This window comes from Python bivittatus, unplaced genomic scaffold (assembly GCF_059951505.1).
Source record: "Python bivittatus isolate LINGU-HERP-01145 unplaced genomic scaffold, Pbiv_v1 ctg000700_np1212, whole genome shotgun sequence".
Taxonomy (NCBI): domain Eukaryota; kingdom Metazoa; phylum Chordata; class Lepidosauria; order Squamata; family Pythonidae; genus Python; species Python bivittatus.
The window spans coordinates 94606180-94633583 of record NW_028277098.1 but is presented as its reverse complement, the minus strand read 5'-3'; positions in this window follow the sequence as shown (position 1 = coordinate 94633583).

The window sequence follows — 27404 nt, the reverse complement described above, 5'->3', positions numbered from 1 at the left end:
AAACAACAGCCCTGTTAACAGTAGTGTCCACTGAATGGGGAGAGGTGGGGATCAAAAAATCAAGCTGCCGCAGAGGTTTCATCTCAAAATTCATCTCAATTTTGGATGAAAAGTTAAATAATGGTACACTTACAATATTGGCATCCTAAATTGCTATCCTTATTGATAGAATGTTTACTTTTTTCCTTCTTAGTTTCAACAGTTTAAGCTTTGTAAACGGTAGAATGTTTATCATTTTGAATCGTATGACCTAAATAATACTGCTTTGAAATTGGCACTGAAATAATACAATGTATCAAGATTTATAATACTGTATTACAATAAAAGGGGGGGGGGGAGCCATGAAGCATCGTTTACAAAACACAATAGTTGCCAAGTTCAAGAAAGCCACCAAATAACAATACATTGTGCAAACTTGTGCAAAAATCAGTTCTGCAGAAATGATTGTGACAGTGTGGACAAGACTGATCAGGATAGTTCAGTTAAAGTTCATAGAGTTAATGTGACTAGAATCATGCTAAACTATCATGTGGATTATATTTGGATCTGATTGGGGTAAATTATAGGTGTGAAACAGAAATATGAATTGTATTTTCTTTAAGTTTTGTCTTTTACACCATTTTGTTATGTATGGTCTTACTATTGTGTTCTATTTTGTATTTTGATATGGCTGCACAGCTAATCAAATAGTAGTAGTAGTAGTAGTAGTAGTAGTAGTAATATAATAAAATAATAATAATAATAATAATAATAATAATAATAATAATAATACGATTTTCACTCTAAAAAAAGGTCAGGAAGGCTGCCACAAGTTTGTGACTGAAGCCCCACCTTTTCTATGTGTGTTCCAACACACATAACAAGGGGTGGGACTTTCATTTCATGTTGTGGTTGCTGTCTTGATTTCTTTGACCCTCTCCCTGTGGGTCAAAAAAGTCCATCCCATAGCTTGGCTAAGAAACAGTACTGATCCAAGGTCCCCCAGTGAGCTTCCATGGTTTGACAAAGCTGAATTTTGGTCTTCCCAGTCCTAGGCCACTTGCTAATGGGACAGAAAAGGGAAATTATCAAACACATAGGAAACATCATATTTGTTATATTTAATTTAATTGCACTTCAATTTGATTTAACTGTTCAACTTAGCTTTTGACTGGACCCGTCCATTTCTTGGTATGGCTTGACTCACTTGGTGGAGTAGCCGTGGTGCAAAGTCCAGGCGTTCCCTTTGACTTGGTTCTGTGTCCTTGTTTTTGAGCTGGATCACACATTTTGCCAAGGCCTCCTCCTGACATTCTTGTGTGGCACTTCACATTGTAAAAGGTCATGGAGCTTTCGAGAAAACCCAGATCATGAGCCATGGGTACACACGTTCTGTTTGGATACATTAAACTCTATTGCAGTGCCTGCCTCTGGAACAGCATCTGCTTCAAGGTCGGGATTCAGCTGCCCACCAAGAAAGCCTTGAAGAGTTAGCTTTTTTCTCAGGCTTTGAGCTTGGATGGTGTGTCCTTGCTATGAAGGAGGTATTCATGTATTTCAATTATTTTTTTCACTCTGATATGACCATCTTTTATTCATATTTTTAATGTACTTTGTTGGTTCTCTGGTTTAATACATACAGCCCTGAGTCATGGACAAGTGGGCAGCACTGGAAATTAACAGTATAAATTAATTAGAATAAATAAACTGGAGCTCTCTAATCTTTCGTTAGTCATTTTGCCCAAATGCAAAGTTGCTCTGCAGTTTTATCACAGTTTGCAGGTCACTTTAATATTAGCTCTTTTTTAGATGCCAAAGGAAGAGCTGAGATTTTATCAGATCTCATTTGTTATTCAACTTATGGTACATTGAAGGAAGAGGAGTGGCTTCTAAAATCCTCCAACTGGTTCACAATGGGATGAGTGTTGATTTTTTTTTTCCTAAAATGGGACCACTTTGTAGCTAGTATTCATGTGTCTGCAAATGTGCTTGGCCTGAATCAGCCAATACAACTCTCAGACCTCATTCACACATATCCCATGAAGTCAAAATATGGTTTGCTATTTCTTTATCATATTTCTATACTGCTAAATCTGAGAACTCATGGTGGTATGCAATAATAAAATGCAGAAACTAAGTATAATGAAACACTAAGGGGAAAAAACCCTGCCAAATTATTACAAATAAAATAATAGACATTATAATAACCATAGGTGCCCATCTAGTTCTGCATGACTTCAGCCCTCAAAACCCAGGAAAAATAATTCAGTGTTCACTGCTTTATGAAAAAGGTTGGTGCAGATCTAATTTCTAGGGGGAAGCTAATCCACAGGGTGGGGGCCCAAGAAGCACTTTCTCCAAGCTTCCCCCAATCTCATCTCTCATATCTGGGGATACCTAGCATCTTCAACCAGAGTAAGTCTACTGCATGGGTTGGCTCTACCTGGAGAAGGCAGCCCTGCTTGTAACTAAGAGCCAACCAAATAAGGCTTTAAAAGTGAAAAACAATACTTTGTATTCAGAAAGTAATTGGAAGCAAAGGCAGCCTATTGTACAATACCAAGAAACTATAGTTTAATTAACAAACTATGGTTAAGCACACCATGGGTTAGTACAGTGTGAACCCTGTCATATCCATACAAATGCACAGCAAGTAAAGCTGAAATTAAGGGAGGTAAGTTTCAGGTTTGTGAAGTTCTCTTTCTCTCTCGCTGTTTATGTTGTCCGTAAGACCTCACCATTTATAGCTGTATATTTGTGGTTTGGATTTGTTTGACAGCCTCTTCTCACCAACTCCAGAAATGCCACAGTCAAACAGGAGCATCAATGAAATGTTTCATGAGACCCCAAACTTAATTGGGGATGGGATAAATTTGGCTTACTGCGGAGATTGCCCTTTTTGATGCCCTGCCTAGGAACTGGAGATGGCCTAGCTGGTCATCAGAGTGGGCAGCAGGTACAATATTATCACTCCCTCCTCGTTTGTGAGAGGCTGTGGGATTTTAAATGCAAAATGGATGCCTTAAGCATTTGCAAGCCGTCTACAGTTCTACAAGCACAAAAGTTTCCAAGAATTCTCTTCCTCCCACTTTCTTCTGCTCTACCAGAATGGAGGCAGTGGAAATGGAACTGCATAGTTTGAAAGCTTCCTTTGTTGTGGTATGGCAGAACAGAGCACCTTCAAGTACCTGATAATTGGACTCTATACTAAGAGGCCTAAAGACTATAATCTCCTTTATATTAAGGCACAACAGGCAAGCAACCAACTGTGACTTTAGAATCCCTTCCTAGCAGTCCTACTGTGATTTGTTAGGAAGGTTTATATAGCTCCTAGATGCTTTCTAATATAATGGTTAGGTAGACGGACTATTATCCTGGGATGGGCAAAACAATGTACCTGGAGAACATAAGTTTTATCCATCCACCAACTTCTATAAAAATGAATGTAAGGAGGGAGGGAGGGAGGGAGGGAGGGAGGGAGGAAGGAAGGAAGGAAGGAAGGAAGGAAGGAAGGAAGGAAGGAAGGAAGGAAGGAAGGAAGGAAGGAAGGAAGGAAGGAGAAACAAAACATTATAAAGAAGTGGCTTCAGATCTTGACAGCAGTTATATATTTATATTTTGCCCTCTCTCTCTAAAGTTCCATCATAATTTCCTTCTTTCCATAAGCTACCCTTCTAATCTTCAAGCCCATAAATCACAAGTTCATTTTTCTCTTTTTTTAGCAAAAAGTCCATAAGGTGTTTCCAGTCACTGATAAATGTAGTTGTTCATCTTTCTCTAATCAAACACATTAATTTTGCCATCTCTGCTAGTTCTGTCATCTTCATCAACCATTCCTCCATTGTGAGTATTTCAGAATATTTCCATTTTTGCACATATAATAGTCTCGCAGCAGTAATCATATATAAAAATAATCTTCCATGGCTCTTTTCTAATTGACTGTCCATTAATCCCAGCAAGAAAAGTTCTGGTTTCAATTGAATGTTGATCTTTAAAATTCTTTGCATCATTATATGTATTTGAACCCAGAAATTTCTGCTTTTTTACAAGTCCACCAGGCATGATAAAATGACCCTTCATGTTGTCCACATTTCCAACATAAATTTGAAGTACCTTTATACATTCTAGACAATTTTTCTGGAGTCATATATCAACAGTACATCATTTTATAAAAAATTTCTTTTAGAGTATAACATAAGGTAAATTTCAATCCTTTTAACCAGATATTTTCCCACTGTTCCATCAATATATTGTGTTCAAAGTTCTTAGCCCATTTTATCATACACTCTTGCACTCCTTCTGTTTCAAATTTCAATAAAAAATTATACATTTTAGCAATTATGTATTCATCATTTGTACATAGTTCAACTTCAAATTCAGCCGTCTGCTGTTCAATTCCAAATGTTCTATTATCTACCTTAAATCTTTCTCTTAACTGTGCATACAAAAACCATTGAAAACTAAATCTCTTCATTTCTTCTTTGTCCCATAGCATAAAGTTCTTCAAGGCCTTAGAAGCCTCTTTTATAAATCCAGTAGGAAAAAATTATTCACATCATTCTCTTGGTTTGTCATTTGTATTTCCCTTTTAAATTTTAAAACCTCAGCCAGTTTCTTTTGTAGATCCAGTGAAGCATCCTTTTCTAAGTTATTCTCTTGGCCTGTCAGTTGTAAATCCACTTTCAATATCATCTCTAACTTATCAGATAAAATTTGTTCTATATCTGTCATTTCTTCAATAACATCTTTTGGACATAGTCTGTCCATAGAAGGAGACATCATTACTGACATTGTTGATATTGTGGCTACTATTTTCTGATTTCATTCTTCAAAAGTCTCCTTCAGTATTTTTATTGTCATAATGTTTTACATCATCTTACAGGCCTGTATATCTTTTCTCTATCTAAAATCTTGGGTGTGGGGGATCTCCCATCCTTTCCTTATCCGGAGAGGTTCCAAGGAACTGGTTTACTCACCGGTTCCTTGGTCTTTGCCACAGTCATCAGCTCTGCTTTCGTAGAGCCATCTTCAGTTCACCATACCTTCCCCGGAAGCCATCCCATACCTCCCCCAGAAATCAAATACTATGACAATATTTGAATGAACTAAAGATTAAGACGGTTAGAAGTAAAAGGAAGGAATATAAAGTTAGTTTATTTGATCAAGGTTGAAGCAAGATATGTTGTTATTTCTGGCTACACTTTATGGACTTTCTGCTGACACCAGGACTGAAAAGATGCTGTTTTAGGATTTGTTTATAGTTAAAAGATGGGATATGGGATGAAGAGATAAATGTTGGTAACTTTAGAGTGGGTGAAGAGTCACTAAATTTGTTTATACTTGTTTCAATGAAAGTTGGAAGTCAATTCTTTATATATTTCTTTTCTCTTTATTATATTCTTACTATTTTCTTCCTTCTCTTTCTTCTTTCTTCTTTCCTGCACTTTTTACCCTCCCTGTTATCTTTTTTTTCTTTTAGTTTAGTTTGTATTAGATGTTACTATTATAATCTAAATTCTTAATAAAAATTATATGAAAACTATATCCCTCTGCAGCGAATTGGTTTTTTTATCTCATCTTATATTCTCCAAGCTCCTCTTCTAACAACTCTCAATAAATTAACTATTTTTCTTTACCTACTGTTTCTTTCCTGTAAAATGCTTTTTGTGCTGTGACCCATAAAGGCATTTTTGGGCACAGGGTTTATATCTGTTCCATATTCTCAATATGGCACTTCTAATATAATGATTCTTAAAATCTGCATTAACCTTAACTTTATTGCACCATAGAAAACCACACCACCAAACTTCAGATCAGGCCCTTCTAATTCTAAATCTCTCTCCCAATTTTTAACAACTTGAATATATATGGCACCAAACTCATACAGTATATGCATGTAATATGCAAGTTTCTGGGAAATGTAAATATATTTAGTGGTCAGGAAGGGTAAAAACCACTAATTAACTGGATTTCAACATACCTAAATAGATATTTTAACACTTCCCACTCCTGTGCTCATGACCATTGGATCCAGAGGAAATTCTTTCTTGCAAAGCTAGAATTTACTTTAGGGCAGAAAGATACAGGCTTTTATGGCATTCTAGTGGACAACCTCTGAAAAGTAAAAACTGGTACAAAGGAAGTGTTTGGACAAAGACAATTTTGATTTAAACTTGATTTAACGTCATGTTCATGATAATTCAATTGCAATGAAATTAATTACATTGAGTTATTTTGGTTATTCTCAATGGATTTGATTTCCTCCTTTTGCTCCCTACAAATTACAACTTGGGATTGTAATAAATACATCTATGAGGTGTGCTGTGTATTGACTTTGTGGTAGGAAAAGATTTTCCTCTCCTTCCTTGCTCTGTGGTGGTGTGTGCGATAATCAATGTCCTTCTGAAGTTGGATCATCACAGAAAAGTATTACCTGGGATGACAGTCTAATTTTTTTTCCATGTTTCACTCTATTCCCCCCAAAATCATTCCAATTTTTCCCTCCCTATCAATAACCATATCCTTCTGTGACTCATATGGGGCCTTTAACCAAACTGATTTCTCTTCTCTTCCAAAAAACAAATTGTAATTTCACCCATATTTTATGACTGGTCTTTCCTTTAGCTGTTCCAGAAAGGGCACATTATGGGTTGGCAAACATTTGGCTCAGCTCAGGAAGTTCACTGGTGTCATGTGGCACTATATATTTTAATGAAATATGCAGGCATGGGGCACGTGAGAAGTTGGACCATCTTGACCCCATTTTTAGATTCTGAGGAAAGACGGGAGCAAGCTTCTTGGTAATTAAAAAAAAAAAATCAAAAGGAAGGATTATGAATTCTGTATACAGGCATTAAGCTAATTAATTCTACATTATGGCTGGATAAAGTGTGTTAGTTTAAACTATGTTTAACTTCCCCAAAGGTGAAAAATGAGTTTGAAATAGGGTTTTTTAATTAACTGTAATGTGGCTGTTATTGGATATATTCCAGGCAGTGCCTGAAACAGTTCGTGGAAGACATCACAACGTCTTTTCTTACTTATGTGAGGTCATGCACAAGTAATGAGTTGAGTTTTCTTGATTTAAAGCATTTAAAGCAAAAAGGTTTTGGCACAAGAAGCGCTTCTACGTACTTCACACAACTTGTTCAAACTTCCCTTCTGTAGTCAGATGCAGTGCTGTAATGGATTTAATATATAATTTATGTGTATTTGTTAGCACACTTCTTGAAGCAGCTTACTATTCATTTTAAAATCGTTCAGAACAGATAAGAGTTATGAAGGAAGGGGAAAGGCCTGTACAAATGTCTTCCAGGTCTTCAGATGTCCTGTTTTTACTGTTCCAAATCTCTGGGTCATGGATGATCTCTGAAGAAACCAAATCATACTGCAAAGTTTCTTTAGCATGTGCATTTCAGATGATGAAGATATTATTATCACCATCACCATCATCACTAACAGCAACAATAGCAATAATAATTATTTACTCGGCTTAGAAGCTACAAATCCAAGTTTAAATGTATCCCTTGCCAGTCTTCCAGTACTACTGTGGATATAGCATAAATAGTAGTCTAACCCAACTTGAGCTCAGAAGATTAGAATGAAGAGCAAATGAAAGGTAATGAAAGTGTGGATTATTCAAAGCAAAAATGGTAAAGATCATCATTCCATTGATTTAATTCAAATCTCTTTGCCTTTCTGTGTTGATAGAAATAATTCTTTAAAAGTGACATTCTGCCACTAAGTGGTGCTATTTACAGCAGAGCGTCTTCATGATGTTTATAATTCAGAAAAGAAGAAGAGATTGGCAGGATGATTAGACTGATACAGCCTCTTAGCTACAGTCTAGTTGAACTTTAGTCAACTTTTGCCCAATGGGATCCATCATGAAGAATAATCAAAGTGATTATTAAATTACTTTATTAAATCAAATTAATTACGTATTCAGTGAGATAAGCAGCATATACACTTGATTAATAAAATAAATAAATAAATAATAAAGTGGGTAAAAGAAGGAACAGACAAGTAAGTTTCAAGTTCCAGTTGCTACACAGATTAATCTTCCTCAACCAAGAGCCCTCCAAGATGTATATCTCCCAGAATACCCATTTAACATTGAAGTTATAGTCCAATATAACTGGTTGGGTAAGGTAGATTTCACTTTAGAAAAAAAAATGCTGCATGGCTAGTTGTAAAACCATTTTCCAAAGAATATTAAGACTTTCTTTCAAGTTGGGGTGATGCAATAATCTACTTGGCTTCATTTTTAATGATAGGATTGTATGGTCAGTTCTGTCTGATTTGATTTGGTTTTGTTTTAGGAGGCAACATGGGTTTCACTGCTCTTGTGCGAGCTAGGCAAAAAGTAGAGGACATGGAAGTTGAATGTCTGTTAGAAGGCTCTTTGGAATTTGCATCTGAGTGTTCATTCCTATCAGCACTACATTATGAACAATAATATGGACATTTTGATGCACAATTGAATGTGAAATCCCATTCACAAGTACCATAGTTACATGTACCAGCCTTCACTATAAAGCATACTAGTACAGTTGAGAAACTGGTCCTGGCTACTAGTATGGCTTCAAATAAGATTTAGAACCAACTGAATTAACAAGCCTTGGAAGAATCCCATCTACATATTCCAGACTGAAGATTCCCATCATCGGCATCATCATCACCACCACCACCACCACCATCTAGGGGTGTCTGCTTCATATTACCCTGCCATACTGGAATATAGCACATACAATTGGTTCTAGGTTTTTAAGGGCTGCAGGAGAGATGGAAATACGTGGACTTAAGGCCTTTCTGACCTCACTGCTTTCCTGAATTACCTTCTTCTTTCTAACAGAGCATGTTAGGAGCTATCCTTGGTACTGATCCCTGTTCAGCAGCTCCTTCTGTGCTCCTCCCCCCCCCCCCGCCATATTTTTGTTCCCCCAGAGTTTGGGTGCTGTTGGTACCTGGGTTGCCCAGCTAGTTAGTTTAGATTGAACTTTTGTTTCTTGTTGTTGTTATTGTAAAATGCCTTGAGCCCTTGTGAAGCCTATTCATAGCTTCAGAAATAAATAAATAAGATGGTTCCCCTTATACTCATTTCTCAGAAAGGTCAATTCAATTAGAGCTCTTTTGTTAGAACTTGGGGTTCATAAAGGAAAAGAGAAACCCATATCAGACAGGTGGAGGTTGAAATCAGTCAACTGCAATCAAGTCTACCAAGTCAGGCTGAAACAAGTCGAATTATGTAGACATCTAGATGCCGAGCCATGCTTGAAGATAGTCTTTGGAAACATCTGGTTTAAGCCATTTTGAATACCTGATATTGAGTTAATAAGATGATCAACTGTGATGGGATCCCTATATATCATATTATTTTTTTAGCTTAGAATATTGGGTGAATATGATTTGGAATCCAATCATTATGGTGATACTTTTTTTCCCACCAAAAACACAGCAGGACATCATGCTAGCATTTCTGAATGGTTTACTTTTGACATTTGATGGCAGGATTCCTTTAGATACTTTAAGAGAGGAACCCAGGGTGATCTGTAGCGTGGTCCAGCAGCAGCAGCCTATTCCAGAACCTGTTAGACACCAACCCTAGGGAGAAATGTACTTCTTCTTCAACACAGAAAAAAACTGTGCTAATATCTTTATACCGCAAAGGAATTAGCTCATTGAAGTACCACCATAGGTCTCTTGGTTACTGTTTTGTCCCCACACATATACGCATGGGCATCTATGGGAGGTAAAAGGGACCAATGACAATTTTCAGTTTTTGTAGCTCACCAAGCTAATACCTTGAATGTTTGCTGAGATCAAATGCCACTGTTGTTAAATGTTTTTAATCTACCTAAAGCCCCCAGATTTGGGTGGCATGTATGTTTAAGATGTATGACATCTTGGGTGGCATGTATGTTTAAGATGAATTGAAATACTTTTTTATTGGTCAATCAAATAAAAGGGATTCTGCCCGTTCAGATAGTGTCTGAGTACAAATACTTCCAGATTAGATTTTAAGAGCAGATTTCAAATATAATTAGGGCTCAGGTGCGTCAGAATTATTTTTCAGTTAATATCCTTAGACAGAGGTGTGAATCTTCAAAATAGGAGGGATACATATAAATTAAGAGGTGTAGCTCAGTATTTTCCTTTAATTTAAGGCCATATTAGAGATCATTTCTACAGTAAATTCTACCAAAATGACTCTTGCCCAATTGTTTGGCCGTTGTTCATCAAGGCTGTAGGGAACAAGTTGCCAAGTCACTAAATTAACTTGACTCTATTTTGCATTTCCAACTCCCAGAGCCCTATGAATTATTATTTTAGCGTGAGTAGTTAAGTCCATTTTTGAAATTATATTGATGTGTGGAGGTTCAGCTTTTCCTTGCAAATAAAGAATGATTTATTAACCAAAATAGGCTGGTTTAAGGGGAAAAAAAACTCTACAGAATTAATGTTTCTTTCAGTATTTGCAAACAAAAATGGGGACAGATGCCAGAAACTGGCATGAATTTCCCAAGGGAAAAACAAATATCAGAGGTAAATCAGGTTTATGCCAGAGATGCTTATTTTAAAAGTGCGTGAGAGAGAGAATCTGAAAAATAAATAAGCTCCTGCATCCGCAAATAAATATTCAAACCATTTGATAGGACCAATAGTGTAATTAGACAACATGCAATGGGATTGGAATCATTCTCTACAGAGGAATGTCTGGAGAGCAATGCTATGCTTCGTTATTATGTTTAATAATGTATAACAACTCCTTCCCATCTTGTTTAAGATTATTAGTATTATTATTAGTATTATTGTTATTATTATTATTATTGGTCACACAGTTGGCCAGATGTTTAGATGGAATTTGACATTTTTATCCACCTATCGAGTCCTTCCCAAGGGCCTGGGATAGGCAGATGTTTGATGGTGTTGAAGGTATCGTTGCAGGATGGAAGCTGTTCCAAGTAAAGCTGCCTTTTGCAATTGACTGATGGTGGTTTTGTCAATGCCGATGGTCTTCAAGTAATAGTCCAGATGTTTTGGGATTGCACCCAAAGCACCTATAACTCTTGGTACTATCTTTGCTTTCTTTGGCCACAGTTGTTCTATTTCTATTCTCAGGTCTTTATATTTTGTGATTTTGTCCAGCTCTTTGTCTTCTATTTTGCTGTCTCCAGGTATTGCAATGCCCACCATCCAGACTTTTTTTTGTCTTTCTTATCAACAATTGTTAAGTTTGGGGTGTTCTGTGGCAGGTGCTTTTCTGCTTGAATTCTAAAGTCCCAGAGCACTCTAGCTTCTTCATTTTCTATTACTTGGTCTGTTTTGTGGTCCCACCAATCCTTGCTTGCAGGCAATGGTATTTCTTGCAGATATTCCAATGCACCATTGTTACTACTTTGTCATGCCGTTGTTTGTAGTCAGTCTGTGCGATCTTCTTGCAGCAGCTGACTAGGTGGTCCACTGTTTCTTCGGCTTCTTTGCAAAGGCAGCATTTGCCTTATCATAACTCTTTCCTATTCTTAATTTGGTCTTTCTAATAGGCCAGTTTGGTCTCTTCAGTATTCAATAAGCCTTTATGGTGTACTAGCTTCAGTGCATCTTCTTCATTCTCCTTCAGATATTCTTCCAATGCCCTTTTTTCTTCTTCAACTGTCTGGTGTACTTGCAACATTCCACGCCCACCAGCTTGAAGAATGCCCAGGTATTTGTACTGATCTTCTTCATCCAGACTCTTGATGTTATTTCAATAGGGCTTCCTGATTCCTTCAGTTTTCACTATTTTTCCCCTGTTGATAGTCAGGGTAGCACATTTGTCTAGTCCAAACTCCATCACAATATCTTGGCTGTTTATTCAGACAGTGTTGAGCAGCGATTCTATTGAGATGGTGTTTTCCCATACAGCTTCAGATTGTCCATGTAAAGGAGGTGGGATAACCTGGCAGATATTTTTTATGTTTGATAGCCATGGCCTGACTTGTCAGTATTGTTGACAGAGGAATCAATGCAATGACAAACATTAGTGGTGGTAGTGAATCTCCTTAAAAGATTCCTCTTTTGATATTAACCTCTTCCAGTGCATCACCATTGACCAGCAACTGTGTCTTCCATTGTGCCATTGATCTTTGCACAAAGCTTCTGGTGTTTCTACTGACTCGTGTTATTTCTAGGTACTTGATTATTCAATCATGTGGCAGGGAGTTGAATGCCTTCTTTTAATCAATTCAAGCTACATTCAGGTTGGTCTTCCTTCTCTTGCAGTTTTCCAAAATAATCTTGTCAGTTAGGAGCTGATCTTTTGTTCCTCTGCTGTTTGGGCAATTTCCTTTCTGCTCAGGTATAAAGACCTTGTTTTCAGCTAGATGCTGTTGGACTGCATCAGCTACCACACCAGTTAGCAATCTGAAAATTGTTGGTAAGCAGATAATTGGCCTGTAGTTGCCTAGTGCTGCCCCTTTTATTGGATCTTTCATTATCAGGTGGGTTTTGCCAGAAGTTAACCAATCTTCAATTTCACCTCCTTGTAGTATTTATTTATTTATTTATTTATTTATTTATTTATTTATTTATTTATCTAACTTGTCCCCACCCATCTCCCCACAATGGGGGACTCTGGGCGGCTTACAAACACTAAAAACATAAATACAATTAAAAGTTATAAAAACCAAGCATTAAAAAATAAAAAAGCTAAAAAATCCAAGAGGCCGATGGGGGCCACACCAGGCCACTAAGGGGCCAGCCAACCCCATTTCTGATATCCTCCCTCCCCGCCCCAGGCCAGATGGTAGAGCCAGGTCTTCAAATCCCTCTGAAAGGCCTGGAGTGAGGGGGCCTGTCTCACCTCCAGGGGCAAGATGTTCCAGAGGGCGGGGGCCACAGCAGAGAAGGCTCGCCTTCTGGATCCCGCTAAACGAAGTTCTTTTACCGTGGGGATCCGAAGCATGCCCTCTCTGTGAGATCGGGTGGGACAGGTTGAGATCGTGGGGGCGAGGCGGTCGTTCAGGTAGCCAGGCCCCATGCCACGGTGTTAAACTGCTTGGCCAATGAGTGGATGCAGACCAAAAACTATGCAGTTCATCTTCACTTGGTGCTGACCAACTGTTGATCTTCCTTGCCCTTTTCTCCACCATTTCTGTTGTTATTACAAGTTCTTTCATTTCAGCTTCTTTTTAATTCTTATCTACCTCCTTTATCCAAGCTACATTCTTGTTGTACTTCTTTGGGTTTTCCCATAGCTGCACCCAGAAGTGCATTGTTTCTTCTTTGTTAGGTGTTGACTGGTTCATTGCAATCTCTCCACTGATGGTAGAAACATTTCTGATTCGACTGAAATTGGAGATTCTGCCTATAGTGTGCAATTTGAGCTTCATATCTGCTGATCTTTTTGGCTACGGTTGTTATTTGCTGCTTTATTATTTCCAGTGCTTCTTTGATCTTCCTTGTTTCTAGGTGATATTTCTTGATCGGGTGTTCTTTGGTCTTCTTGTTCTTCAGCTTCTTTTCTTTCATCTGTTCTAGCTTGCTAGCATCTGATCTTAGCATGCTGATCTTATTTTCCAACCTGATCTTCCATTTTGGTGATGCACCATTTGGCTTTTTTTCTTGTTTGTTGAGTTTGCATCCAAGGCATTCAGTTATAACTGCAGCCATGCAATACATTAGTTGGTTTGTTTCTTGTAGTGAGCTGATGCTTTTATTTGATATTACAGTACTGGCATCTTTTAATACTTGTGCTAGCTGTTTCTTTGTAACAAGCTTCAATGCAGGCAACCTTATTCCATTGTTTTTGTGCTGTTCTAGATGCTCAGTTATTCTTTGTTTCAATTCCTCTTGGTTTTTAGTTAGAGAACTTGTGCATTCTTTTCAGATATCCTCTTCTCATTGGACTTGATTTGTAATACCATAGCATTATTTCTTTGTTTTCAGTCTTCGTATACTTGTGACGGGTAAACAACTTTTCTTCCAGTAGTCCTGCATCTGCTGGGCCTGGTTGCTCAGCCAACAGTCCTGAGTCCTGTAGCCCACTTGTCACCAGATGTCCCAGAAGTAGAACACTTAGTGCGGTCCTTGTTGACCCAGGCGATGACCAATCCAGTATAGGTTTTTGTACATTATGTCTCACTATATTGTTTATGGGAGAGACACTCTTCATCTGGCTCCTGTGATGAGACCTGTCCAGTATGGTTGAACCTCTGGCATAGCTCTCCTCCTGCTCAAAGCATGCAAGCCCCACAATGATGTCAAGTTAGTGCCTCACTGGGGTTATTATTATTATAGATGGTCGCACAGTCAGCCAGATGTTTAGGCTGGATTTGGCATTTTTATCCACCTATCAAGTCCTTCCCAAGGATCTGGGATAGGCAGGTGTTTTTGATGGTGTTAAAGGTATTGTCACAGGATATAAGCTATTCCAAGCAAAGATGCCTTTCACAATTGACTGATGGTGATTTTGTTGTTGTTATTTTACACACAATGTAACAGATAGTTCTGACTGGGTTTCATAATTTTGGATAAGGATCTAGGATAGCTAAAGATACCATCATAATATATGTGTTGTTCCTAATAGTGTGCCTTTTTGCAACCAATGTGTTGAGATTCTGTCCATTCCTATTGTGTCTAGGTACTTTTCCAGATTTTGGGTATAGTGCTGAGTGCACCAACCACTATGAACATTCCACATTTGCTTGATCTTTGTTTGCAGAGATATTTATATTTCCATATTGTTTCTAGTTTTTTTCTCATTGATCCTTCTATATCCAGTTACAGCAATGTCAATTATCCATACTTGTTCACTTACAGTGAAGACATCCAGAACCAGTACTGCTGGTACTGAACTTTGGAAGAAGGGCAACCTCCTTTTCTGTAGAATTTAAGCAATATTAAGATAACTTCTTAATATTAATAACAACACTATTAAGACAACTGTTTTACAGGACAGTCATGACCTTCTGATATAAATGAGCCTCAGCTCAGTGATAGACTATGAAAATGCCATATTCAGATTCCAGGAAGAGTTCTGAAAGGCTACAGCCTGAATTCTCTGAGAACTACTGGCTGTCATGATAAATAATATTGAACTGGATGGACCAGTTCACTTTATATGTGCTCCCCTTCTGTGAGGTGCTAGCAGGATAGGTTGATCTGTAACTAAAAATCCTTCCTGGGTAGGATCCCAAACAACTTTATTCTGGATTTATGAGTCTTCAAACTCTTTTGAGAACTTCTTGTGGGGTAATCAATGGTAAAGACTCCCTCAAGTTGAACTGGCCTCCCACTTGGTATCTTCTCTGTACTGCTGGATAAGTGGACTGGCACAAGAGAGATTTGACTCTTTAGGACATCTAACATCAATTCCACAAGATTTCTGTTTTGTATCCTCAGGATTGGTATCTAAAGCTTAGATGTGCTTCTTATCCACTGGAATAGCAGGGTTAGGCTTGGCTCTTTCTCCCATGTGGCTGTGTATTTTAATTGCAGTCAGATAAAGTAATCCATAGTATCTTCAAATGTTTAATCATTGGGCTGCAGGATAATTTAGAACCTGGATTTATTGGTCTTATGGCTCTCTCCTCCCCATCCCATGCATACTTATCAAGGACATATATATTACATTTTGTTACAGGAGAGAATAATATATTTGTGAGGAGAAAATAATAAAACAAGCAGCTGTGATTATCTCTATGTCCATCCAGTACTTCAAGATAAAACAGCAGAAGGAAGAAGGGAGGAGGAGGAGGAGTGGGAGGGGAAGAAGAAGAGGAAGAGGAAGAAGAGGAAGGGGAAGAGGAAGAAGAAGAGGAGGAGGAAGAGGAAGAGGAGGAAGAAGAACTGCAAAGTCAACTCTGTTGAGGCCCAGCATATATTGATGTCAGGTCTTTTTTTCATGTCCCATATATCACTTCCCACTTTCTTGATAGTTTACCTGGAAGCCTCCTGGGTTTTAAGACTTACAACTTGGAGCCCAGAGTCTAGCCATTGTTATACTATTGTGTCCATTTTAGGGTGGGGAAATAACATTCAACTCGATCAGTTGCACTGATCCTGAATCAATGAAGCTGATTTTTTTTTCTTTAATAAGTATGTAGCATTGGTGTGATATCAATATTTCTCCAGTCACATAAAAACAGTTTTGGTTTCCCTTTGGATTCCATTCTCCTTCAAATTTCAGATAGTTTTAACAACAACAACAACAACAACAACAACAATAATCCATGAAGAACTTACCACTTTTTAGGAAAAAGCAATTTTACTCCAAATTTGTATTCTGAAATGAGGAATTGGACACCTCCAAGCATCAAATAAATGTTAAGAAAATAAATGTTATATATATATATACACATATATATGCATACATATATGTATACATTCATACATACACACATATATACATATACATATACGTATACATATACATATACATAAATAAAATCCTCTCTCACCCCTATGGGTGGTATCTGTCTTCCTCTTGGGCCCTCTACCAGAGGCCTGGGAGTTTGAGGGTTCTGCGCAGTATCTGAGCTGTTCCTAGCCCTGTACTCTTCTGGACAGAGAGCTCAGATGTTGTTCCTGGGATCTGTTGGAGCCCCTCTCCCAGCTTAGGAGTCCCTGAGTACTCCTACCACTGCTGGGACCACTTTGGCCTTGACTTTCCACATCCTCTCTATTTCCTCCTTCAGGCCCTGGTACTTCTCCAGCTTCTCATGCTCCTTCTTCCTGATGTTGCTGTCACTTGGCACTGCTACATCTATCACTACTGCTGTCTTCTGGTCTTTGTCTACTACCATGAGGTCTGGTTGATTGACCAGTACCTGCCTGTTCATCTGGATCTGGAAGTCCCACAGGATCCTAGCCCTGTTATTCTCCACAATCTTCTGTGGAATCTCCCATCTGGACTTGGGGGGGTCTAGCCCATACACTGTGCAGATGTTCCTGTACACAATGCCAGCTACTTGGTTGTGCCGTTCAGTATATGCTGTTCCTGCCTGCATCTTACACCCTGCCACTCTGCATTGGACTGTCTCTGAGGCCTCTCTGCACAGTCTGCACTTTGCATCCTGTCTAGTGTGGTCGACCTCTGCTTCTATGAATCTGGTGTTTAGTGCCTGTTCTTGTGCTGCTATGATCAGTGCCTCAGTGCTGTCTTTTAGTCCAGCCCTTTCCAGTCACTGGTAGGATTTCCCAATGTCAGCCACCTCAGCTATCTGTCAGTGGTACATCCATAGAGGGTCTTGTTCTGCCATAGCACTTCCACTGTTTGCACTTCCTCCCAGGTCTGCTGCTGCCTCAGGCATTTTCTCAGCAGCTCATCTTTGGGTGCATTCTCTCAGCAGCTCGTCTTACTGATGTACTCCTGGATGCTCCAGGTTTCATCCAGGACAGTGGCTTTGACACTCATCAGACCCCGCCCGGCCTCTTTGCGGCTGGTGTACAGTCTCTGGGTGTTGGGCTTGGGGTGGAAACCTCCATACATTGTGAGGAGCTTCCAGGTCTTCACATCAGCAGCTTCCATGTTCTCCTTTGGCCAGCTCACTATTCCTGCAGGATATCTGATGACTGGCAAGGTGTACATGTTGATGGCATGGAACTTGTTCTTCCCATTGAGCTGGCTCTTCAGGACCTGTCTTATCCTTTAGTGGTACATGAATGTTGCTGTCTTCCTTGCCTCCTCATTGTGCTTTCCATGTGACCATGGGATACCAAGGTTAGCTGGTCTGTATGTCTGCTATGTGGCCCGCTGGTAATTCCATCCTATCGGTATTAATTACCTTCCCTCTCTTTACTACCATCTGGCCACACTTCTCCAGTCCAGATGACATCCCAATTCCATTCCAATGTCAGGTGGATGAGCAAGTCAATGTCTCATTCACTCTTAGCACACACCTGATGTCATCCATGTAGAAGAGATGGCTGATAGTAATTCCACTCTTGAACTAGTATCCATATCCAGTCTTTATGATTATCTGGCTGAGGGAGTTCAAGCCTATGCAGAACAGCAGCAGGGACAATGCATCACCTTGGTATATGCCACATTTGATGGCCACTTGTGCAAGTTGTCTTGAGTGGACTTCCACTGTTGTTTTCCACAGTCCCATTGAGTTCTTGGGGAAGATCCTTAGTGTCCTGTTGACTTTCTATAGCACTAGGCACTCACAGATCCATGTGGTGGCACTGAGTCGTAGGCTTTCCTGTAGTCAGTCCAGGCTGTACTCAGGTTAGTTGGTCTAGACCTTGAGTCTTGGGTGACTGCTCTATCTATGAGCAACTGGTGTTTTGAGCCTCTGGTGTTGTTCCCAATGCCCTTCTGAGCTATGCTCATGTACTGGCCCATGTGGTCCTGATAGGACTTTCCATATTGTGGGGAGTCAGGTAGGTTATTGGCCGGTAGTTGGATGGTGCTGTTCCCTTGTGAGGGTCTTTTATGATCAGCACTGTCCTTCCTTGTGTTAGCCAGTCTGGGTGGGAACCTCTGCTAGAAGCTGGTTCATCTGTGCTGCTAGGTGTTCATGCACTGCTGTTAGTTTCTTTAGCCAGTAGGTGTGGATCATGTCTGGGCCAGGTGCTGTCCAGCTCTTCATGTTCTTGACCCGCTGTTGGATGTCTGCTACTGTGATGGTGACTGGTCCTGTTCTTGGAGATTGCTGTGGTCTGGTCTCAGGTCTTGCAGCCATTTTGCCCTGGTGTTTTGTGTCTTCTCTTTCATATGTTCTTCCAGTACTGTTCAGTTTCTGCTGTTGGTGGCTCTGCTGTTACTGTGTTGTTGCACTGCAGTTGGGAGTATAATTGGATGATTCTTTGGAGAACAGGGCATTTATCTTTTTGGCCTCTGCTTCTCTTGTGTATCCCCTTAGCCTGGTAGTCAATGCTGTGAGGCTTTGTTTAGCAGTCTTTAGAGCTTCAGATGGAGTCTGGCCCTTATATATATTTTTTTTTTCAGTAGCTGAGTCTTATCCCTAATCTCTACACCTTTCTATAGTTCCACCAGCTGACTAATTTCTCTCCAAGTTGCCTTGATCTTAGCCTCCAACCTAATTTTCTGGGTGGGGGGGGAGGGATATGTACTACTGTTTTTCTTGATCATGTAGCCAAGCATCTCCAGGATTACAGTGGCTATAGCGTATACTACTTCATTGATTTGAGTTATGGTGATAGTAGGGATTGTCGTGAGGGCTCTGTTTTTGCATCTTCTAGCACACTATCTGATGATACTTCTCCACTGAGCCTTGGTAATCAGTCTCAAGGATTAACTGTAGCTAATTTATCCATGATCTTATGTCTCATATCAGCTGCTGTGCTCTGTAATGAAGGGGGTGGCAGTGACATTCCAGCTTCAGGTGTTGGCTGTACATCCATTTGTTCTTCTGGGTCTTCTTGAGTCTGGGATGTAATGGGTAGTTGGTCTATCTCAAGTTGTGAGAGCAGCTTCCTCTTCCCTATGTTGAAGAATTGGGCAACTAGCTATTTCTCATTTAGTGTAGATTTAGGTCTTTTGTCCACCCATAGTTCCCTCATACGTTTCATATATCATCTCTCATTAGTTCTGCTGTCGTAGTAGCATTCCATCAATTTCAAGTTCTCTTGTCACGTCCATGTATGATATACATACATACATACATACATACATGTGTGTGTGTGTATCCCTTCCAACATTAAACAAATTGTTCATCTATAGAAGGTGAGAAGAAATATGAAAAACTCAGCAATGTTTTTACTGTAGATATTTCTTCTTAACCACTAGTAGATGTTCCATATTTGTTTTTCATACATTTTTCTGATCAGACAACGGGTAGAGTGCAAGTGTGTCAAGAAGCAGGTACTTATATATTGTTTAGCTATAGCTTACATTATCTCAAAAGTAAAATAAAAATAATTCTGTCTTGGAATTATTTTTATTTTATTTTTGAAAGTAAAGAACCAAGCTACCAGATTGTTACTATGTTTACTGATAGACATCTTTGTTTAGAATTTAATAGTTAACCTCCCAGCATGGTAGAAAAAACTGTCAAGTCATTTCAGAGGCTGTGAAAAATCAGTTGAATGTAACCATGATGTTGTTTCTGATCTCCACTACCTTTTACTTTAACAATCACAACAGCAGGGTATGTGACAATCTACACAAGTCTATCTCCAGAAGAGAAAATAATTCAGCAAAAGAGGCTCCTTCTCTTTCTCCTTTCCTTCAAATAAGAAAGTTCCTTGAATTCTTCTGAATGCAAGAGGAAATGCTTGTCTCCCAAGGAAATTCTCTTTTATTTAAATTAATTATCAAGGTTGATATATGAAACCTTTTACAGGAGTCAGTGAGAGCTGACCTTGGCTGATCTCAGGACAGCTAACCAGGGTCAGACCTGGTTAATATTTGCATAGGAGACCTCCAGTAATCCTATGGCTCTAAACTAGACTAGGAAGTTAAAAAAAAATCCCCCAAAAAGTTAATGGCAAACCATTTCTATATTATTGCCAAGAAAGCATCATGGACTAATCCATAAAGTCAACCGGAATTTAGCTCAACTCAAGGGAGACTTTATCCTTTATAGGTGTCAATGAACATCATTCTGTTAAGTACATGTCTGTGTTTTTCTGAAGCTACTTGTGGCCACCAAACAATGAGGCCACCACTTTCATGATATTCCCTCAACAAAGCAAGTAAATTAGAATATTGAGACTTAATAAGATAAAATGCAGTTAGAAATATGAGTACCAGCTATTTCCTGTTGATACCAAGAGCTGAACTCTACCTCTTAGGCCAGGCCCAGGGATGAAGAAATAGTGACTTTTCAGGTGCTCCTGAACTACAACTCCCAACCGACCTCAGCCAGCATGGGCAATGACAAGGAACACTGGAAGCTGTGTCTCAGCAATAAATGAAGGCCACAAATGCCCACTTCCTGATTAAATTAGACTTGCACGCTTAAGTCACTTTTGCTGCTTTGGAACCAAACTACGTACAGATTGCTAGCTATGCTAAAACTTCAGTATATTTTCTTGTTCTGAGATTTGTTCATGCTTTGGAAAAAAGAATAATGAAACAGTCTTTTTCATACCATATTGGTGCATGGCTTGGGTCCTGACTGTATGTATAATATACAAGCAAGCATCTAGTGATATATTTGAGCAAGAAATAATTGCTTCCTATTTCCAGCTTCACATAAAGATGACATTAAAGTTTGTATCAATTATGAGGACAGAAGACCGTTTTTCTTACTAGAAATTCATGGAAATTAGGTCTGTGCGCACTTTGGAAAAGATTCAGAAGTGTTTGAGAATTTCGACAAGCAGTTGCTCAGCATCTCTCTGCTATTATTAAAATGCACACGCTTTTTTGTTTAGTTTTCTGCATGGCCCTGGGGAAAAAAAAAAAGATGAAGCTGCTTTAATGAACCTAATTATTAAAGCAAGGCATCTTGAATGGGACCCTTAACCAACTGATTATCAGCTTTCAGGGTTTCTCATCTTGGTGTCAGTAGCCCAACAATGCTTCAGACACAATCTACAGCACCCCAAAATTAAATGAACATTTTGATAGATCATATGCTGATCTATGACTGTAATGAAGATTGATTGGATTTAAGAGTTCAAAATTATTTTAGAATCCATGCAATCCTATGAGAAATTGGTGCTGAGAACGTCACAATCTCAGACTAGAATGCTCCAAGCTTAGGAACTCTTGGAATTGTAATTACTTCTTGTTATATTTCAATACTGTTTTATTTCTATATTACTTTAATTGTTGATTTTCCACTGAGCTCAGGGGCAAATGATTCTACTTACAACTTTGAAGACATTGTCCAAATGGCATGCAAATTGTAGCAAAGATAACGTTTCTTTCAACTCAAAGTCAGTGGCTGGTGTCTTCACAGACAAAACGCTGCAATTTTCTTTGCAATTGCTTGGAAAAAAATGTTTGGAAATTGTTCGCCACTGCCTTTTTTTCATAGTCTTGTTTAAATCTCAGGGATCTGCTGGTGATCTTCCATCCAAGTATGAACCAGATCTGATCCTGGTTAGCTTTTCTGAGATCAGGCAGGTCCCATCCTCTGAGCTAAATGCAATTTATATACCTTCTGCTAATTCCATCAGCTTATCAGAACAGCAGCATTTCTCTCAGATTGCACAAAAGGTCTTACTTTTAATGCAATTAAACAAAATTTTAAAAAAGAAGAAAAACTAAATCACATACGCATCCCTCCTATACTTTGTGTTTTAAATTATACATGCACACTGTATGTGTGTATACATATACATATACATACAGTATGCTGTATATTTTTCACTCATTGAGATCCATCTCAGCCCTCATATGATAAATGAAAACCTAAAGGATTTGCTATCTGTACTGATGCAGTGATGGACCTGCAATTCTCCAAAGGTTACTAAACTCCCAACAGCCCCAGCTAGCATGGCCAATGGTTAGGGATGTTATAGTCTGTTGTTTATCTTAAGACCCTCCCATGTAATGGGAGTGAATAGAACTGATGCACCTGGAATATTTTTATTGTGGAATAATGACAATTAACTATATCCCTCAAAGAAATACTTCTTCAGTGTCAATCAACTTCTGACTACACAACCATGGAAGATGAGCTGACAGTGTTTATTGTTTTTATTCTTCACTGCAGAACTCCAGCTGGGATGGCAAACAGAATAGTTAAGCATTTCTGTCTCAAAACTGAATATGTGGGCACCCAAGTAAGTGCATCCCCCCCCCCCCGTTTGTAAAGAATGCATTGGCTTCTGTTTAGAAATAGCTGAAGTGGAACATCCTGCCCCCACCCAAAATTACTATGCTTATCTTGAAAATAATGCCTTCTCATCCAAATACCACAGAACTAGAAATGAAAGCTACAGTGAAACTGAGCGTGCAAAAATGCATAGCACAATCCAAAGAGCAGGTTCAAAAGTCTGTAGGCTATGGTGCAAAGAAAGAACTAGTTCATGGTGGAGAAGCATCCAGGAGAAGGTTGGGAGTCCAGTATAGAATGGGGGCTCAGTCTAATGACCCACCAGATCATCCCAGGGAGTCCTATGCCCTGTTGCCTCCCTGAAGTTTATACCCCCATGGCTTGACAATTTAGCACTTACAATAGCAGTGTTCTGTAACATGGTTCCATTTCATGGGATATGACCAAGAATTTTGAGCCAAATCCACAGTCTGTGCCTTATAGCTCAGATGGTCTTTTTAGGATGGGAGATATGCCAGGTTTGACCCTGATTATTGGAATAATTTGGGTGGACAATTTAAGAGAGATGAAGTAGGAAAGGTTAAATACAGCAGTCTGTATAGGGAAGGGAAGGAGGGGGCAGATATGAAAGCAGCATTGTACCATCGTGACATATTTATTTTATTTTATTTATTTATATTCAAATTTAGATACCACCCATCTCACAAAAAGTGACTCTGGGTGGTTCACAATAAAACAGCAATAAATATTAAAATACAATAAAACAATATAAAACACAGTAAAAATAGAATAAAAACCAAACACATACACAAATAATATCCTCCAAGATGTTGGTCAGTAAGATGTTAACATATGGGAGCATCTTCAAGGTGCTAGCCACCTCCAGGGTTGGTTGCTCCTTTTCTTGCCCCATGCCAGTTGGCAAAGCCAGGTCTTGACTGCTTTCTCGAAGGACAAGAGAGTTGGGGCCTGCCTCACCTCTGGGGGGAGAGTATTCCATAGGGCGGGTGCCACCGCAGAGAAGGCTCTCTTTCTGGACCCTGCCAGTCGACATTCTTTCATCAACGAGGTCCGCAGCATACCCTCCCTGCCTGACATATATACCCAAAAGACACTGAGTTTCTGGCACAAGGGTGTGAGGCTGCTTTCATCATGTCAGTAACAGAAGGAAGCTTCAGCAGATGTACATGGCATGGGCATCCACAGGAGATGGTAAAAAAAGTCAAGGTCGTGGTCTCAACCACACAATCGTAGCCTCACCCCTTTCTTATGCACTTTGTGGAGGAGGTACACATTAAAAAAAAGAAGATGAAGAGCTTTGGTGGCATGGCTGTGGTCACCATCTTGCCTTTTTAAACCCCCCTGCAGATGTCCCTGGCCAACTGGGGCCATTAGACTCTTCCAAGCTCCCATGGTAAAGTCCATTCATGAGTTAAAACTTCCTAGGCTTCATTTAGGTGCTGTCCCCCAACCCTCCATGCCACGTTGAAACAGCCCCAAACTCTGTTTCTCTCATTTCATATTTTCACCAGCTCTGTGAAGTATTTTTGGACCCCCATTATTTGACTGAAGTCTGCCTCTTGCCTCTGTAGAGCTTGACAAGTTTACACCCATGCCATGCCATGATTGTGTCACAAATGCAATATCATAGGTGGTTTGCTGATGAGCCCTTCTGCTCATGTGATGAAGTGCAATGACATGATAGGTTTTCAAGGATTGCAAATTTGAAGGAGGGAAGGTTAATATGCATTGGGGAAAATGCCTTTAATTCAGTGCAGGTGCCAACAAAGAAGCAGGTGTTCCATTTAAATAAGAAGAAAACTTTATGTATGGTTATGGGTGGAGTGGAGTGCTGAAGATGGGATTAAATGCTAACCCAACAATGTTTGCTGAATTCCAGTTGCAGTGCCCAATGTAATAGGCAGCTGTTTCACTCTGGATCTTCTACATCAATACAAGGAGGTCAAAAGTGGAGAGGTGAGGCTGTTTCCCCTCTAGATTTCTACCTTTATGGTTTAGTAACACTTGGACAGTGGAGAATCCTAGATCTTGGTCTACTAGTTACCACTTGTTCTCCATCATCATTCCTAAGATGTTAAGGGGGGGGGGGACCTAGATGCTGTACAATGGGAATGCCAATATTGCTGCTTAGAGAAATGCATAGTCTTACGAAGGGGCTTGTCACTGGCTTTGCATGTCATGAATTGTGACTAGCAAAAGAGCTTCTTGCCATGTCCTTGCTACTTCATCCCACTTAAAACTATATAGTAGATAAGACTGTACTTTGGATAGCTAATGCTAAAACTAACCTTAGCTTGCAATGCAGCAACTAAAGTACTTTTCCAATGTGATGGATAGGGCAGAGATGTCTTGCTAAGCTTGACTTATCCTTATAGCATAGGCACGTAGGTTCATCTCTCTTTGTCACCAAAATGTCTATAGCAGTATTTCTCAAAGTGTGGTCTGGGGACCCCAAGCCCCTTTCAGGGGGTCCATAAAGTCAAATAAATATTTTAAAATTTCTCAGTTTTAATTTCTAACACATAGCCCTAGCCCTAGCCCTAATCCACATAAACAAAAGTTCTTTGGGGTCCTCAATCATTTTTTAAGACTGAATAGGGGTCCTGAGACCAAAATGTTTGAAAACCACTGGTCTATAGCATCCCCATGCTGGACATGTTCCATATAAGTTCCTTGCGCAGCATAACAGTGCCAGATAAATCTATCCACTATTGGTTGAAAGTTAGGTTTCTGTATCAGGATTAGAAGACAGGTTTTCCATTGTGTTCATGTGATCTTCCAGAAGCTCTTTTGATCAATACCGAAAGGGTGGAGACCTTTGGGTGGGGCAAAAGTTGATATTCAAATACAGAATATGTGTAGCTCAGGATTGAATGGTTGGGTTCTAGGTGTCCTCTGAACGTGGTTGTTTTCCTGTAGATGTTTCATTACCAGGCTAGGTAACATCATCAATACATAGGGAGTAGAGTTCACTGGTGGTTTATATATCGTAGCTTGCCCTGCCAGTCTTGGTTGGGATGCAATTTCCTTATTACTGAGCACCAGGCAAACAATTAAGCTCAGTGAACACCAAGAACCCAAAAGCTGATGTTCATTTGAAAGATTCCCAAAAAAAGCAGTTACAGTGCTTTTATAGTTAGGTTTGCTTTATACTTTTAAAACTTTTTTTCCAGCTATATTTTCACATTTAGCAATATTACCTATGAGGGTTCTCATCTAAAGCCTAGTCTATAAACAAAGCTGAAAAACAAATTGTACCAGTTCAAATTTGGAGATGCCAATTTTGAAAACTCCCCCTTGTGTTGTTTGGTTGATTAAAAGTTCTTGCAATAAAATGGCAACTATCACATGAGGGGGAATGTGCCTGTTCCAGCCAAGTCCTTGCTCTGATAATTTTCTCACTGTGCCCCAAGGCTGTTAGCTGTTTTGACTATACAATGTGTTTGTTTTTGCTGGGGAACATTCAGAAATGTGATTCCCCACCAGCAGTCCTAGTTAATGAGGTACAAGCTATTCTTTCAGCTCATTTCCCCATCACCCTCCTGTGTGTGTGTAGATCACTGAATATTGTCTAAGTAAAATTCAAGATATTTTTTCAAGACCCTGCTCAACCAAAGCCTCTATAGCAATTTAGAGTTATAAGAATATCTATCAGAGAGATTCTGAGCATTTTGGTTTCAATGCTATCATCATTACTGTCTGTTCTTTGGGTGCATAATAGGCACTTCAGCCATAACATTGCATTGCTTGGTCTTGATTTTTTTTTTTTTAAACTCAGCTGCAGAAGAGTAGACAAAAACATCCATTACGGCAGGAAGAGCTTGAAGTTTAAATTATTGAGTCTGATTGTGAGAACCTACATTCGGAGCTTCATGAGAAAAATATACTGTGACTGAGTTTATACATTATGCTCGACAGACTTTGTTTAAACATGGTGTACAATTAAACCACAGTTTTTTGGCTGGGTTCATGCATGGTGCCACAATGGCCAGTATAGTGGGATATTTTAGCGGTATATTTGAACCAGACATGTTACACTGAAGCACAAATTGGTTTATTGACAGCACTGGAGGCAAAGGCAGGCCTGAAGTGGGGAGGGGTTACCGTCCTTCTTATAGACTTATGCAAATTAAAATATGCAAGTGATTGGATATTACAGCAGAAATTTCATTGGATATAACACATCATATGGCTAGCAAGGCTGTTAGGACAAAACTATGAGGGATGGGGCAGGACTACAAAGACAGTGGGTTTTTGAAAGAAGAAAGAGACAGTTACTCTATGAACATAATTTCTTTCTAGGGAGTTACTTTGTTTTGCTTTCCCAGAGCTCTGCTGTCTCCCAGGATCTTTTCCCAGCTAATCAGCATTTCTTAGCCTTCTAAATGTTCTATGGATAAACTGACAGTGTAATTTCCCTGGGAAACTGTTTTTGCAATGGGGTAGTTGCCCAGTTTGACTATGTATAGCTGGCCAGTTCTTTGTTTTACCTAGAAACATGTCTTTGGATTAGGGTCTTTAACTTGGCTCTCGCAAAATCTCTTACACCAGATGCAAAACATGTTAAAGTATGGTTTAGCATGATATATAAGCCCCATTTGTGGGAGCTGAGGTCCATTGGAATAATGAACTAAAACGAAACTTTTCTCCTTTCATAAAGGCCTTCCCTATGTATGGACAGAGAGGAGGAAATGTACTGATGCACTGTCAAGGTAACCATCTGAT